This window comes from Lissotriton helveticus, chromosome 11 (assembly GCF_964261635.1).
Source record: "Lissotriton helveticus chromosome 11, aLisHel1.1, whole genome shotgun sequence".
Taxonomy (NCBI): domain Eukaryota; kingdom Metazoa; phylum Chordata; class Amphibia; order Caudata; family Salamandridae; genus Lissotriton; species Lissotriton helveticus.
Window position 1 is genome coordinate 422,549,038 of NC_136072.1, and position 15,900 is coordinate 422,564,937.

Here is a 15,900-nt window from a genome sequence, read left to right on the forward strand (position 1 = left end):
CTCACCCTCACACCCTCACCCTCACACCCTCACCCCTCTCATCCTCACAACACTCTCACCCTCACTCACCCTCACCTCTCACGCCCCCACACACCCTCACCCTCACACACCCTCACCCTCACACACCCTCAACCTCACTCACCCTCTCACCCTCACATACCCTCTCACCCTCACAAACCCTCTCACCCTCACACACCCTCACCCTCACACCCCCTCACCCTCAACCTCACACCCCCACACCCTCACTCACCCTCTCACCCTCACACACCCTCTCATCCTCACACACCCTCTCACCCTCACACCCCCTCACTCTCACACCCCCTCACCCTCACACCTTCACCCTCACAAACCCTCACCCTCACACCCCCTCACAGTCTCACCCTCACATACCCCCTCACGCCACACCCTCTCACCCTCACACACTCTCACACACCAACACTCACCCTCACCCACCCTCACAAACCCTCACTCACCCTCACTCAACCTCACACCCTCACACCCTCACACCCCTCACCCTCACAACCCTCTCACCCTCACTCACCCTCAGCCCCTCACACCCCCACACACCCTCACCCTTGCACCCCCTCACACCCCCTCACCCTCACACCCTCACCCTCACATGCCTCCTCACCCTCACCCCTTCACACCCCCACACCCTCACACACCCTCACACCCTCTCACCCTCACACACCCTAACACACCATCACTCACCCTCACACACCCTCACTCACCCTCACACCCTCATCCTCACACCCTCATCCTCGCACCCTCACACCCTCAACCCCTCACCCTTACAACCCTCTCACCCTCACTCACCCTCACCCCCTCACACACCCCCACACACCCTCACTCTCACACACCTCCTCACCCTCACCCCCTCACACCCCCACAACATCACACCCTCTCACCCTCACACACCGTCACTCACCCTCACCCACCCTCACTCACCCTCACTCACCCTCACACCCTCACCCTCACCCCTCTCACCCTCACAACACTCTCACCCTCACCCCCTCACGCCCCCACACACCCTCACCCTCACACCCCCTCATCCTCACCCTCACACACCCTCACTCTCACATACCCTCACCCTCACACACCCTCACCCTCAGTCACCCTCTCACCCTGCACCCTCACACACCCTCTCACCCTCACACACCCTCTCACCCTCACTCCCCCTCACCCTCACAAATACTCACACTCACAAACCCTCACACTCACACACCCTCACACTCACCCTGTCACCTCACCCTCCCTCACCCTCACACCCTCACCCTCACACCCCCTTACCCTCACAACTCCACACCCTCACGCTCACAACCCCACACCCTCCCCCTCACACCCTCTCACCCTCACAACCCCTCACCCTCACACCCCCACACCATCGCTCCCCTCACCCTCACACACACCCTCACCCTCACACACCCTCACCCTAACTCCCCCTCACCCTCCCTCACCCTCACACTTCCACACACCCTCACACCCCCTCACCCTCATACCCCAACACACCCTCAGACCCCCTGACCCTCACACCCCCTCACACCCCCTCACCCTATGTTAGAAATGGGATCCCTGGTTGGCCAAGGCTTGCGCCAAGGCCAGGCAGAAATCACCATTTCCAGTTAGGGTAGGGAAGTCACCCGTCAAGACAACCCCTGCTCACCCCCTTGGTAGCTTGGCACCAGCAGTCAGGCCTATCTCGGAGGTCATGTGTAAAGCATTTGCGCACGCACCCCCAGCAACAACCTCCCGGGCCCCCCACAAAAGGAACTCCACACAAGATATATATGAAAATAGCTTTTGTATTGAAGAACACCCTTAGACAGGAAGACGCAATTTACAAGGTGCCAGGTGCACGGGCAGGGTTCACAAGGGACTATATACAGGGCAGTGCAATGGGGCCACTGCTAGGGATATGCACATGATGGAACTGGCATTAGGACACATAACCACTGGGAGCTTCCTAGAACTAGCACTAGAACACATAACAACCAGGCGCTATCCTTAAAACACATTACACCCAGGAGCTTCATGGAACTAGCGGTAGAACTCACTCTAACCAGGATCAACATACCTGGGACATCGGATATTCAGGAGGGAAGGAAGGACAAGGTACATAGCACAACAGAGGCATCATCAGAAGGCAACACGTAATAACTCTCAGAATCACATTAACATTAATCGATACTTCCAACAGGCAATGTCACGATGTTCAGGGCAGGCTGCAGGTAGCCAACAATAAACCTAAACGGGGCAGCTGCCCACGAAGTGCTGGGCAGCTGTAGAGCAAAGATGGGGCCATTGTGGGAGCCTCGCAGGCTCTGAGGAAAAAGGCGCCAAACGGTGGAGCCTCTCGGGCTCGAAAGGGGCAAGGTACACGTGGTGGAGCCTCTCAGGGCACCCTCATCCCCCTCATCCTCACCCTCACACACGCTCACACACCCTCACCCTCACACACCCTCTCAACCTCACACTCACAACTGCCCTCACCATCATATGCCCTCACTCTCACACCCCTCACCCTCACACCCCCTCATCCTCATCCTCACACACGCTCACACACCCTCACCCTCACACACCCTCTCACCCTCACCCCCCCTCACACCCCCCCTTCTCACTCACCCTCACAGACCATCAACCTCACTCACCCTCTCACCCTCACATTCCCTCTCACTCTCACACACCCTCTCACCCTCACACCCCCTCACCCTCACACCCCCTCACACTCACCCTCACACCCTCTCACCCTCACACACCCTCTCACCCTCACACCCCCTCTCACCCTCACACCCCCTCACTCACACACCCCCTCATGCCACACCCTCTCACCCTCACACACCCCCACACACCAACACTCACCCTCACCCACCCTCACAAACCCTCACTCAACCTCACTCACCCTCACACCCTCACACCCTCACGACCTTCACCCTCACAACCCTCTCACCCTCACTCACCCTCACCCCCTCACACCCCCACACACCCTCACCCTTGCACACCCTCACACCCCCTCACCCTCACACCCTCACCCTCACATGCCTCCTCACCTTCACCACCTCACATCCCACACCCTCACACACCCTCACACCCTCTCACCCTCACACACCCTAACACACCGTCACTCACCCTCACACACCCTCACTCACCCTCACACCCTCATCCCTCACACCCTCATCCTCGCACCCTCACACCCTCACCCCCTCACCCCCACAACCCCCTCACCCTCACTCACCCTCACCCCCTCAAACCCCCACACCCCTCACCCTCACACACCTCCTCACCCTCACCCCCTCACACCCCACAACATCACACCCTCTCACCCTCACACACGTCACTCACCCTCACCCACCCTCACCCACCCTCACTCACCCTCACTCACCCTCACACCCTCACCCTCACACCCTCACCCCTCTCATCCTCACAACACTCTCACCCTCACTCACCTCACCCCCTCACGCCCCCACACACCCCTCACCCTCACACACCCTCAACCTCACTCACCCTCTCACCCTCACATACCCTCTCACCCTCACAAACCCTCTCACCGTCACACACCCTCACCCTCACACCCCCTTACCCTCAACCTCACACCCCCATACCCTCACACACCCTCACTCACCCTCTCACCCTCACACACCATCTCACCCTCACACACCCTCTCACCCTCACACACCCTCACTCTCACACCCCCTCACCCTCACACCTTCACCCTCACAAACCCTCACCCTCACACCCCCTCACAGTCTCAACCTCACACACCCCCTCACGCCACACCCTCTCACCCTCACACACCCTCACACACCAACACTCACACTCACCCACCCTCACCAACCCTCACTCACCCTCACTCAACCTCACACCCTCACACCCCTCACCCTCACAACCCTCTCACCCTCACTCACCCTCACCCCCTCACACCCCCACACACCCTCACCCTTGCACCCCCTCACACCCCCTCACCCTCACACCCTCACCCTCACATGCCTCCTCACCCTCACCCCTTCACACCCCCACACCCACACACACCGTCACACCCTCTCACCCTCACACACCCTAACACACCGTCACTCACCCTCACACACCCTCACTCACCCTCACACACCCTCACACCCTCATCCTCACACCCTCATTCTCGCACCCTCACCCCTCACCCCCTCACCCTCACAACCCTCTCACCCTCACTCACCCTCACCCCCTCACACCTCCACCCACCCTCACCCTCACACACCTCCTCACCCTCACCCCCTCACACCCCCACAACATCACACCCTCACACACCGTCACTCACCCTCACCCACCCTCACCCACCCTCACTCACCCTCACACCCTCACCCTCACACCCTCACCCCTCTCACCCTCACAACACTCTTACCCTCACCCCCTCACGCCCCCACACACCCTCATCCTCACACCCCCTCATCCTCACCCTCACACACCCTCACTCTCACATACCCTCACCCTCACACACCCTCACCCTCAGTCACCCTCTCACCCTGCACCCTCACACACCCTCTCACCCTCACATCCCCTCACCCTCACAACCCTCACACTCACAAACCCTCACACTCACACACCCTCACACTCACCCTGTCACCTCACCCTCCCTCACCCTTACACCCTCAACCTCACACCCCCTCACCCTCACAACTCCACACCCTCACGCTCACAACCCCACACCCTCCCCCTCACACCCCCTCACCCTCACAACCCCTCACCATCACACCCCCACACCATCGCACCCCTCACCCTCACACACACCCTCACCCTCACACACCCTCACCCTAACTCCCCCTCACCCTCCCTCACATTTCCACACACCCTCACACCCCCTCACCCTCATACCCCAACACACCCTCACACCCCCTGACCCTCACACCCCCTCACACCCCCTCACCCTATGTTAGAAATGGGATCCCTGGTTGGCCAAGGCATGCGCCAAGGCCAGGCAGAAATCACCATTTCCAGTTAGGGTAGGGAAGTCACCTGCCAAGACAACCCCTGCTCACCCCCTTGGTAGCTTGGCACCAGCAGTCAGGCCTATCTCGGAGGTCATGTGTAAAGCATTTGCGCACGCACCCCCAGCAACAACCTCCCGGGCCCCCCACAAAAGGAACTCCACACAAGATATATATGAAAATAGCTTTTGTATTGAAGAACACCCTTAGACAGGAAGACGCAATTTACAAGGTGCCAGGGGCACGGGCAGGGTTCACAAGGGACTATATACAGGGCAGTGCCATGGGGCCACTGCTAGGGATATGCACATGATGGAACTGGCATTAGGACACATAACCACTGGGAGCTTCCTAGAACTAGCACTAGAACACATAACAATCAGGCGCTAGCCTTAAAACACATTACACCCAGGAGCTTCATGGAACTAGCGGTAGAACTCACTCTAACCAGGATCAACATACCTGGGACATCGGATATTCAGGAGGGAAGGAAGGACAAGGTACATAGCACAACAGAGGCATCATCAGAAGGCAACACGTAATAACTCTCAGAATCACATTAACATTAATCGATACTTCCAACAGGCAATGTCACGATGTTCAGGGCAGGCTGCAGGTAGCCAACAATAAACCTAAATGGGGCAGCTGCCCACGAAGTGCTGGGCAGCTGTAGAGCAAAGATGGGGCCATTGTGGGAGCCTCGCAGGCTCTGAGGAAGAAGGCGCCAAACGGTGGAGCCTCTTGGGCTCGAAAGGGGCAAGGTACAAGTGGTGGAGCCTCTCAGGGCTCGGGACGCGGGGACACGTGGTGGAGCCTCTCGGGGCTCTGGACACTAAGATGCCGATGGAGCCTCTCGGGGCTTGGGGGTTACAACTGCAGATGGAGCCTCTCGGGCTCAGGGGCTAATATGCAGATGGAGCCTCTCGGGCTCGGGAAGTGCGATAGGGGCTGGGGCCGAGCCTCGCAGGCTCGGTGGGACAAGGACCAAAGGTGGAGCCTCTCGGGGCTCAAGGGGCAAGGTATGGCCAGGCGGGATCCCCCTCGGGGGACCCGGCATCACTGGGGGCCCCGCGGGCCTCTGCAGCACAACACAAGGCTCATCGGAGGAGAGGGGCGGGCACCGGCAATGTGCCCCGACGCCCCGCCTCTCCCTCCTGCAGCACTCACCGGCCGGTAGACGCGCCGGTCTCTCCTCGCTCTCGGGGCTCCCTCTCGCTCCTGGGGGCCCCGGGGGGAAAGCGGCACTTCTCCTGGAGGGACGCAGGGGCGCGGAGTAGGCTCCCACCGCTCCCTGCATTTCTCGGCTCTCTCCTCCGCCTCTGCAGCTCCTCGGGCCGCCGGCCAATCAGAGCGCGGCCCGGGGAGACGTCATCAGCCCAGCCCGGGCCGGCAGCCAACCCCAGCGCGGCCCGGGGGAGGGCCTCACGAGGGTCCCGGGCGGCGGCGGTGAACTCGGAGAATTAACGAGGAGTAGGCTCCCTCGATAAATGTAGCAATGACGGGGCAAGCGAGGTAGGCACTCGCTGGGGGCTCGGGCCCCCCCACACGAACGGGGCAAATGCCGGGTGGGCACCGGCTTGTGGAATATAGTGCTCCCAGCGCTAGTAGCATGAATGCAGCGCCCCAAGGTGCTAGGACAGGCAGGAAAGCGCTCCCAAGCGCTAGATGCATGAATGAAGCGCCCCAAGGCGCTAGGACAGCAAGAAAGCGCTCCCCAGCGCTAGGGCCATAGAAAGCAGAGTCCATAGGAAGTCCAGGATTTCAGGGGGAGCCCAGCAGCTCCTAGAAGGGAAAAAGGGCCATCAGCAGTCCAGGAGCAGGGCAGGGCCCAGGGGGGCAAGCCAACCCTGAGCCCACGCAGCAGCACGCCCCTGGCAGGGTTCCAGTCAGGACAAGCAGGAAAAAGAGAGAGAGAAGAGGGCCCACCCTCCTTTTATACATGAGATTCCTTTGTCTAAAAGGGGCAGGCAGGGTGAGAACCAGCTAGAACTGGTTATAAGGAATTTCTTGTTACTGGCCAGGCTAGGGACACCAGACGCACCCCAGGGAGGTGGAGCCAGCATGGTGGGGGAAAGCCCAGCTCCATACAGGATACAGGCACAGCCCCTCCCTCACATCAGCATGTTAATCTTTCCATTCACCACCGGGGCAGACCCACACAGACTCCTGGAGCCAGGCTCCCCAGCTGGCTTCAGCCAATCACGCGCTAGCACACCTACTGCACACACACACCCATGTCTAGAATTGGCACTTCCCTTCTAGACACACACACGCCGCATACATCATCTTGCAGCATTCAGTCACACGAGTCCATACATACCAGACTCGACCCCGTACCCCCCACGCATCAGGAACTACTAGGGACACATACATTCCCCATGCATTCCTATGGGAGGGCAGGGCTTCTTTCATCTACACGCACTCAGAGTGGGAATCACCATCCCCAGGTCACATATAATAAGCACAAACTTCAGGGGTGGACCTGCCAGAAGGGCCCAGTCCAACACCCTCACACACCCTCAACCTCACACCATCACACACCGTCACACCCCCTCACCCTCACACCCCCTCACACCACCTCACACACCCTTACACACCCTTACACACCCTCACACACCTCACACACCCTCACTCACCCTCACACCCCCTCACACTCTTACCCCCTCAAACCCCCTCACCCTCACACAGCCTCACCCCCTCCCCCTCACACACCCTCACACCCCCTCACCCCCTCTCACCCTCACACACCCTCACTCACACTCACACCCTCACAGCCCCTCACCCTCACTCCCACTCACCCTCACACCCTCACCCTCACACCCCCTCACCCTCACTCCCACACCCTAGCACACCGTCACTTACCCTCACACACCCTCACTCACCCTCACTCACCTCACACCCTCATCCTCACACCCTCATCCTCGCACCCTCACACCCTCACCCCCTCACCCTCACAAACCCCTCACCCTCACTCACCCTCACCCCCTCACACCCCCACACACCCTCACCCTCACACACCTCCTCACCCCCTCACACCCCCCACAACCTCACGCCCTCTCAAATTCAAATTCAAAAGAGACTTTATTTCGGTTTGATTCAACCATAAAAGTACACATTTCATACTGTACATACATACACAATCATAAAAATATTTACAAAACAGCTTCCCTTGTCAGCATTGGTTCCACTGAACTGAAATTCATTAATATGTTAATATTCATTGATCCAAACAGATTTTCAGTCTGGGAGACAGTTTTAGAAATTCAATAATTTGAAGGACACTATCACTGTGCAACAATTGCAAATATAAAAAGGCTGGACGAATCTGATTAAAATTAAGTTTTTTTAAAAGAGCAAACAGATAACGTTTTCGAGGATATTCATAAAATTTACATAAAAACATGAAATGCATCATATCCTGTGGAGACTTTCCGTCGCAGCCACAAGATGCAGGGAGTTTATTAAAAGCATCTTTTTTTGGTCTTATAAGCAGATGATGAAACAAATTCAATCTGAATCTTGTTAAAAGGAACTTTTCATGGGTACTAAATGTGCCGAGTAAGTAAGGCTCCATTGTCAAACAGGTTTTAACCATAATATATTTCCTTACAGTTATTTTCTGAAACTCCGCACCCTCCCTCAAGGCCTTCCGACGCAGAAGGAAAGACTGCTTAATTGCTTCCACATCCCCTTTTACAATTTTAGTCGGGTGTTCAAATAATTCAGGACGACCCAGCTCACAGAAGCTGTTTTTTAAGTACTTCAGCCATGGAGTGCCTAATGCCTTATCATGCGAAATAAAGTCATTTACAATCTAGTGTGTTAATGGGATATCTTGGCTCAACCATAGTTTCAACCAGCATGTCAATGGGCGTAAGGAGAGAATATCGCTCAAATATTCTACTCCTAACTCCTCATGTACCGCAAAGTTGGAAGTGGCGGCCGGAACACACAGAAGGCGTTTGAGAAATGCATTTTCAGCAATCTGTAATTGTTCACAGGCCAGGTAACCCCAGAGTTCACTACCATAGACTGCAGTTGCTACTGATTTTGCATCATATAATTTTGTCATTGCAAGAGTTGTTTTTTTTCCTAATTTTGAAGCAAAGTTAAAAATAGAAGCATTAACCCTAACCACATCACATCTTTTCTTTGCAAGTCGAGGGCCCCAAGACAGTTTAGAGTCAAAAAGAACTCCTAGATAAGAGAATGTATTGGAGAATGGAATTACTACATTATCTAGTTTGAATGTGTAGTGTCTTTTTGGACGATTACCAACTTGCATAATGAAAGATTTGGAGTTATTAACCAGCAGATCTCTTTCTTCCATAAACTGTTTAAAAGCATTAAGTAGCGATTGGAGGCCTTTTTCAGTTCTGGATATTAGGACCGCATCATCTGCGTATAGAAGGACGGGGATACTCCTTCTCCCCACCCGAGGGCAATCAGCTTTCACATCCTGCAGAACGCTATCTAGCTCGTTTACATACAAATTAAAAAGGAAAGGGGCTAGTATACAGCCTTGACGCACTCCCTTTCCAGTTCTAAAATTCTCCGTTACACACAGTTCTTGAGAGTACCTAACATTTGCACTTGTATTGCTGTGTAGATCAACAAGAAAATTTACAATCCCACTGTCTACACCCTTCTCCCTCATGGACCCCCAAAGCCTTCCCCTGTTCACACAGTCGAAGGATGAGGATAGGTCCATGAAGGCTAGGTGGACTGTACCTTTTTGGACAGTGCTGTATTTACTGAGTATGGAGTATAGGTTTATACATTGAGTTATGGTTGATCGACCACTGCAGAAGCCGTATTGTGAGCTAGACATGATGTTGTTGTCCGTTACCCAGTCCGACAGTCTCTGCAGTACAATTCTACCCACTATTTTTGCCATAGAATTTATTAGGGAGATATGCCTATAACAGAGTGGACTGTCCCTGTCCCCCTTTTTAAAGATCGGGACAATGGTGGAAACCCCCCAAGAAAATGGACACCCTATTATAGCGGCTGCATTAATAACAGCCTCAACAATTGGTGCCCAAAAATTGGGATCAGATTTAAAAAGGTCAGGGGCTAGCCCATCTGGGCCTGACGCTTTACCAGCTGTCAGCCCCTCTATCCCTACCATTACCTCTCCTCTACTTACTCTGAATGGAGCTACCCCATTATAGGAGACTGTGTTCACGGTATTGTCTGCCGTGCCACCATATAGTTGCTTGAAATGTACTACCCACTCCTCCTTAGTTATAACTCTTTCAAGTCCCTCTCCTGGGTCTTGCACCAGAAAGGGTTTCTTGATTACAGCCCAGAACCTGGTACTATTTTTCAGTGTTTGTGGGTCCAGGATCTCATCCCACGCCTCATTCCTCAGAGATTCTTTGCGATTGGCAGTGGCTAATTTAAATTCTTTGTGACAGCCTTTGACCATTTCTTTATTACGGGGGTTTGTTGCCAGAGCAGATCTTAGGTTACGTGCCGCTTTAGAGCATTCTTGATTAAATCAACGCGGACCATTATTCATAGACTTCTTTACTCGGTCTGTCATTAGGGTGGAAACTTTATCTGTTAAATTTTGAAAGTCAGACAAGATTTGTGTTGGATCTGAGTCATCCTGAGTGCAACTACTAATTTCTTCACTACAGGTGTCTTTAATGTTTTTATATATCAGATCCGGTGAACACATGGCCCATTTTAGGCGGCGTCTTCCATCCGTTGCCCTTACACTGCCCATGGCCTGACTGCAACTTGTATTAACCACCCAAGGACCACTGAGATGGATAGTCAGAGGATTGTGATCACTAAATTCATTATTTTCAATCGCAAAGGAATCCGCAAAAACCTGCATAGGCAAGGATAGTAATATATAATCTATAAATGTCCCTTTCCCATGCCCTTTGAAAGTTGGAGTATCAAAGCGTTTCCTGGGGTCACACAGTGCCATTGTTAGAGTGAGATCATGCTCATTTAATAAATCATTAAAAAGGTCCCCCTCCAATGTATGTTCCAAGTGCAGACCCTCAAGTCTGTCACAGTGGATTTCCTGAAGATTTCTCATTAGAGGGTCCCCACAGAGGTGAACATTAAAATCACCCATGATCATTAGGTTATGTGAGCAGTCCTTCATTGTTGAGCTAACATAGTCATTTAACATTTTTAGGTTATTCATTGCCATGCATGTATTAGTTGCATTATAAAAATTAATCATACCAGCCATACAGTTATCTCTAGCTAAAACTAAGCCTAGAGTACCATAATTGCTTGAGGCCCTTCTTTGTATAGTGCATGTCATAGCTACAGAAATAAACGTGACCAGCCCCCCTTTTGGTCCACCCCTGCCTACCGCTGTAGCGGGTACATAGAAAGCCTTGTATCCTTCAATAAAAAGGTCACACTCTACTGACCAAGTCTCTTGTAAACATATGATCTGAAAACATTTAATATATTTAATCCAGTTCTCATCTTGTAGTTTAGTGGCCAGCCCAGCAACATTCCAACTAATAACATTATTTTTTTGTGTAGCAGACTGACTTGCCTCTATAGGCTGATCTGCTGAAACATGTGCAGTACTTTGACCCTCCTGCTCCACTAGTCAATCACAAGCGTCCAAGCCTGAGAATACTTCAAATCTGTTCTGTGTGGCCACATTACTCCCTCTCCAACCATAATTAATGCCATTATTATTTTGAACCGACATCTGCCATCCATTCACCCCATGGCTAGCAGTTTTACACATATATGGTCCTGCCGATGTGGGAGAACGTGTTTGGGTCATTAGCCTGAAACCTCGAGGTTCTTTTGGTGTACTTGGCCCAGGCGCATAAAAATACCCTAATGGACGCACACAGACGCTGTTTGGGCTATACATTAGTGCAGATGCACGCAATAACACTGTGGCACCATGTTGTGGATGTTTAAAATTAATAGCCACACAATCCCCCGATGTTGATTTGCGTGAGGGGCCAACCCAATTGACCCTTTCTGTTGAAATGATTTAGTCATAAAAATGGGTTGGAAAACCACAATTTTTGTTAAGCCAAGCTACTGTTCTGTTTTTCAGTGAGTCCTGAGTCTCCCCTTGTGGCGAAGCAGGGTGTTCTTCAAAACATGGAACATTTGTTAGTACTACCACATAGGGTACACAATCAGGCGGGAGATTAACATTTCTAAGTTTTTTCCTATGGATTGGCGCTGGTCTGTTAGACAAAGGTGCTGGCGCTTGATTTTTTGGCTGGGTTGCTGGAGGCGGATTATTAACAGCCCTGGTTTCTATCAAGCCTGGGGCACATTGCTTCTGTGCGCTCTCCGCCCTATCAGCCTTTCCCTTCACAGCTTTATTAGAGGTAGTGCTAGGGTTAGTTTTTGGGACAGTCGCTTTTATGGCAGTGGCAGGAGCCAGATGTGCCTCACCCTGCACCCTCACACACCCTCACACCCCTTCACCCTCACAAACCCTCAACCTCACACACCCTCACACTCACCCCATCACCTCACCCTCCCTCACCCTAACCCCCTAACCCTCACACCCCCTCACCCTCACAACCCCACACCCTCACACTCACAACCCCACACCCTCCCCCTCACACCCCCTCACACCCTCTCACCCTCGCACCCCCACACCATCGCACCCCTCACCCTCACACACACCCTCACACACCCTCACCCTAACTCCCCCTCACCCTCACACCCCCTCACCCTCACACGTCCACACACCCTCACACACCCTCACCCTCACACCCCCACACACTCTCACACCCCCTGACCCTCACAGCCCCTCACACCCCCTCACCCTCAACCTCACACCATCACACACCCTCACACCCCCTCTCCCTCACACCCCCTCACCCTCACAACCCCTCACCCTCACACACTCTCACCCTCACACACCCTCACCCTCACACACCTGCACACACTCTCACACACCCTCACACACCCTCACTCACCCTCACACCCCCTCACCCTCTCACCCTCACACCCCCTCACTCACCCTCACACCCCCTAACCCTCACACCCCCTCACCCTCACACAGCCTCACCCCACTCCCCTTCACACACCCTCACACCCCCTCACCCCCTCTCACCCTCACACACCCTCACTCACCATCACACCCGCACACCCCCTCACCCTCACTCACCCTCACCCTCACTCCCTCACCCTCAAACCCCCTCACCCTCCCTCACACACCCTCCCACCCCCTCACCCTCACACCCTCTCCCCCTCACACAGCCTCACCCTCACACCCCCTCACCCTCACACCCCCTCACCCTCACTCACCCTCACACACCCTCGCCAGCATAGCATAACAAAACATAGCATAGCATAACAAAACACAGCATAGCATAGCATAATAAAAAAAGCATTGGATAGCAAAACATAGCATAGCATAACAAAACAAAGCATAGGATAGCAAAACAAAACATAGCATAACAAAACAAAACATAGCATATCTAAACACAACAAAGCATAACATATCAAAGCATAGCAAAACAAAACATAGCATAGTATAACAAAACATAGCATAGCATATCAAAACACAACAAAACATAGCAGAACAAAACATAGCATTACATAACAAAGCATAGCAAAACGTAGCATATCACAACAAAACACACCAAAACATAGCATAGCATAACAAAACACAAAATAGCATAGCTTAACAAAACAAAGTTCAGCATAGCATAACGAAACATAGCATAACAAAGCATAGCATAGCATAACAAAACATAGCATAACAAAACATAGCATAGCAAAACAAAGCATAGCATAATAAAACTCAAAAAAACATAGCATAGCATAACAAAACATAGCATAGCATAACAAAGCATAACAAAACATAGCATAGCATAACAAAACAAAGCATAGGATAGCAAAACTAAACATAGCATAACAAAACAGAGCATAGTGTAGCAAAACTAAACATAGCATAGCATAACAAAACAAAGCATAGGATAGCAAAACAAAACATAGCATAGCATAACAAAACATAGCATAACATAACAAAACATAGCATAACAAAACACAACAAAACATAGCAAAACACAACAAAACATAGCATAGCAAAACAAAACATATAATAGCATAGCAAAACATAGCATACCAAACACAACAAAACATAGCATAGCATAGTATAACAAAACATAGCATAGCAAAACAAAGCATAGCATAATAAAACACAACAAAACATAGCATAGCATAACAAACATAGCATAGCATAACAAAGCATAGCATAGCAAAACATAGCATAGCATAACAAAGCGTAGCATAGCATAACAAAACACAGCATGGCATAACAAATCAAAGCATAGGATAGCAAAACATAGCATAGCATAACAAAACAAAACATAGGATAGCAAAACAAAACATAGCATAGCATACAGCATCACTCCGTACCACCACAGCATCACTCAGGGGCACCACAACATCACTATGCTCTACCACAGCATCACTGAACGCCTCAGCATCACTCGTTCGCCATCACAACATCACTCGCAGCCACCACAGCATCAATCTGTGCAACCATTCAACAACACCTGGTTCAAATATCTTCTCTCAATGTTTCAAACTTGATTACAAATGTAACAAAAAGTTGTTAATATTTCACTTCTGTTCTTGGATTTTCGTCACAATAAAATACACTGAACATAATCTTCACAAACATTATTTACAAAACTTTAAGCTATTGCCATTATAAATTACAATAACTTTCATTTAAGTATTAATTATTGAAAAAAAATTAAAAGCCATTGTTATTTGTAATATCCATACATGTAAGTCACGTAAATACAACACATATTGCATTACAAATGCTATAGGTGTCACATTTGCGAAAGTTATAACTATTGGCATTGTAAATGACAAAGCTCTTAATTTCGCTATTTTCAAAAACAAAACATAAATAAAAAATGCGTCATTTACAATACCAATAGCTCAAACTTTCCTAATGCGAGACCTATTGCAAATGCTCGTTCTATTTGATAGGTCAACAAGTCCAGCCCTAATGTCAACATATATTAGATATCTCTAGATGGTAAATAGTGTTTGAACAGAACACAAGTAATCCTTCTTCTTTTCCCCACAGCCTGTACGTTTTTCTCCTATACCTTACCAATACCCAGGTTCATAACACTGGTGTGCAGCCTGACAGCCCTCTAACACAAGACTCACATGAACAGACAGAAGGAAGAGCAGAGTTTAATAACAACAATACCAGCCCAACAGTGCAGCAACAAACACAACTTACCAGAAAATAAAATAGCTAAGCAAAAACTAGAGATGCCTGTAAAATTTTGAGCACAATAAATCAACAAAAGTATTTTTCACTTCAGAACATCAACTCTGAACCACGAAGGAAATGTTTGACAATGAAAGAATTCCAAAAATTAGGTATGTCGTAATATGTACAGACTTCCGCCCCTAACAATTAAAACACTTCACGCTCAATTACCACCTTTATATATGTTTTGAAAATACACAAGCAAACACAACCAATCACAAAAAAATTAAACATGCAAACATAAATAATATACATTTTTTGAAATGAGAAATCATCTAAACTGGTGCTTAGTGAACAAAATTCTATGGGTACTTAGTTTAAAGATAAGAAAGAAGAGGATCAGAGAGACATCTATGATTGTCGTAGGAACTATTATAGATAACAATAAAACTACATACTCAAGAGGTGTGTGTTTGAGTGTATGTGTTTGTGTACCTAGATAATTCATGTTGTTTACTGAGAAGTAGATGGCTGGAAAGTCATGTGTGTTCCATTGAAATAAATTGAGTGCAATGTTAGTATGAAAAGTAAACCTGCATATTTTTCATACAGAATAATATAATTTCAAGAAATACTCATTAGCATAACTCATATGTAAAACATGTTCCTCTATATTATTAAAGAGATGTAATAGCAGGGTTTCTTTAATCCTAAACCTACACTTTTAACCCT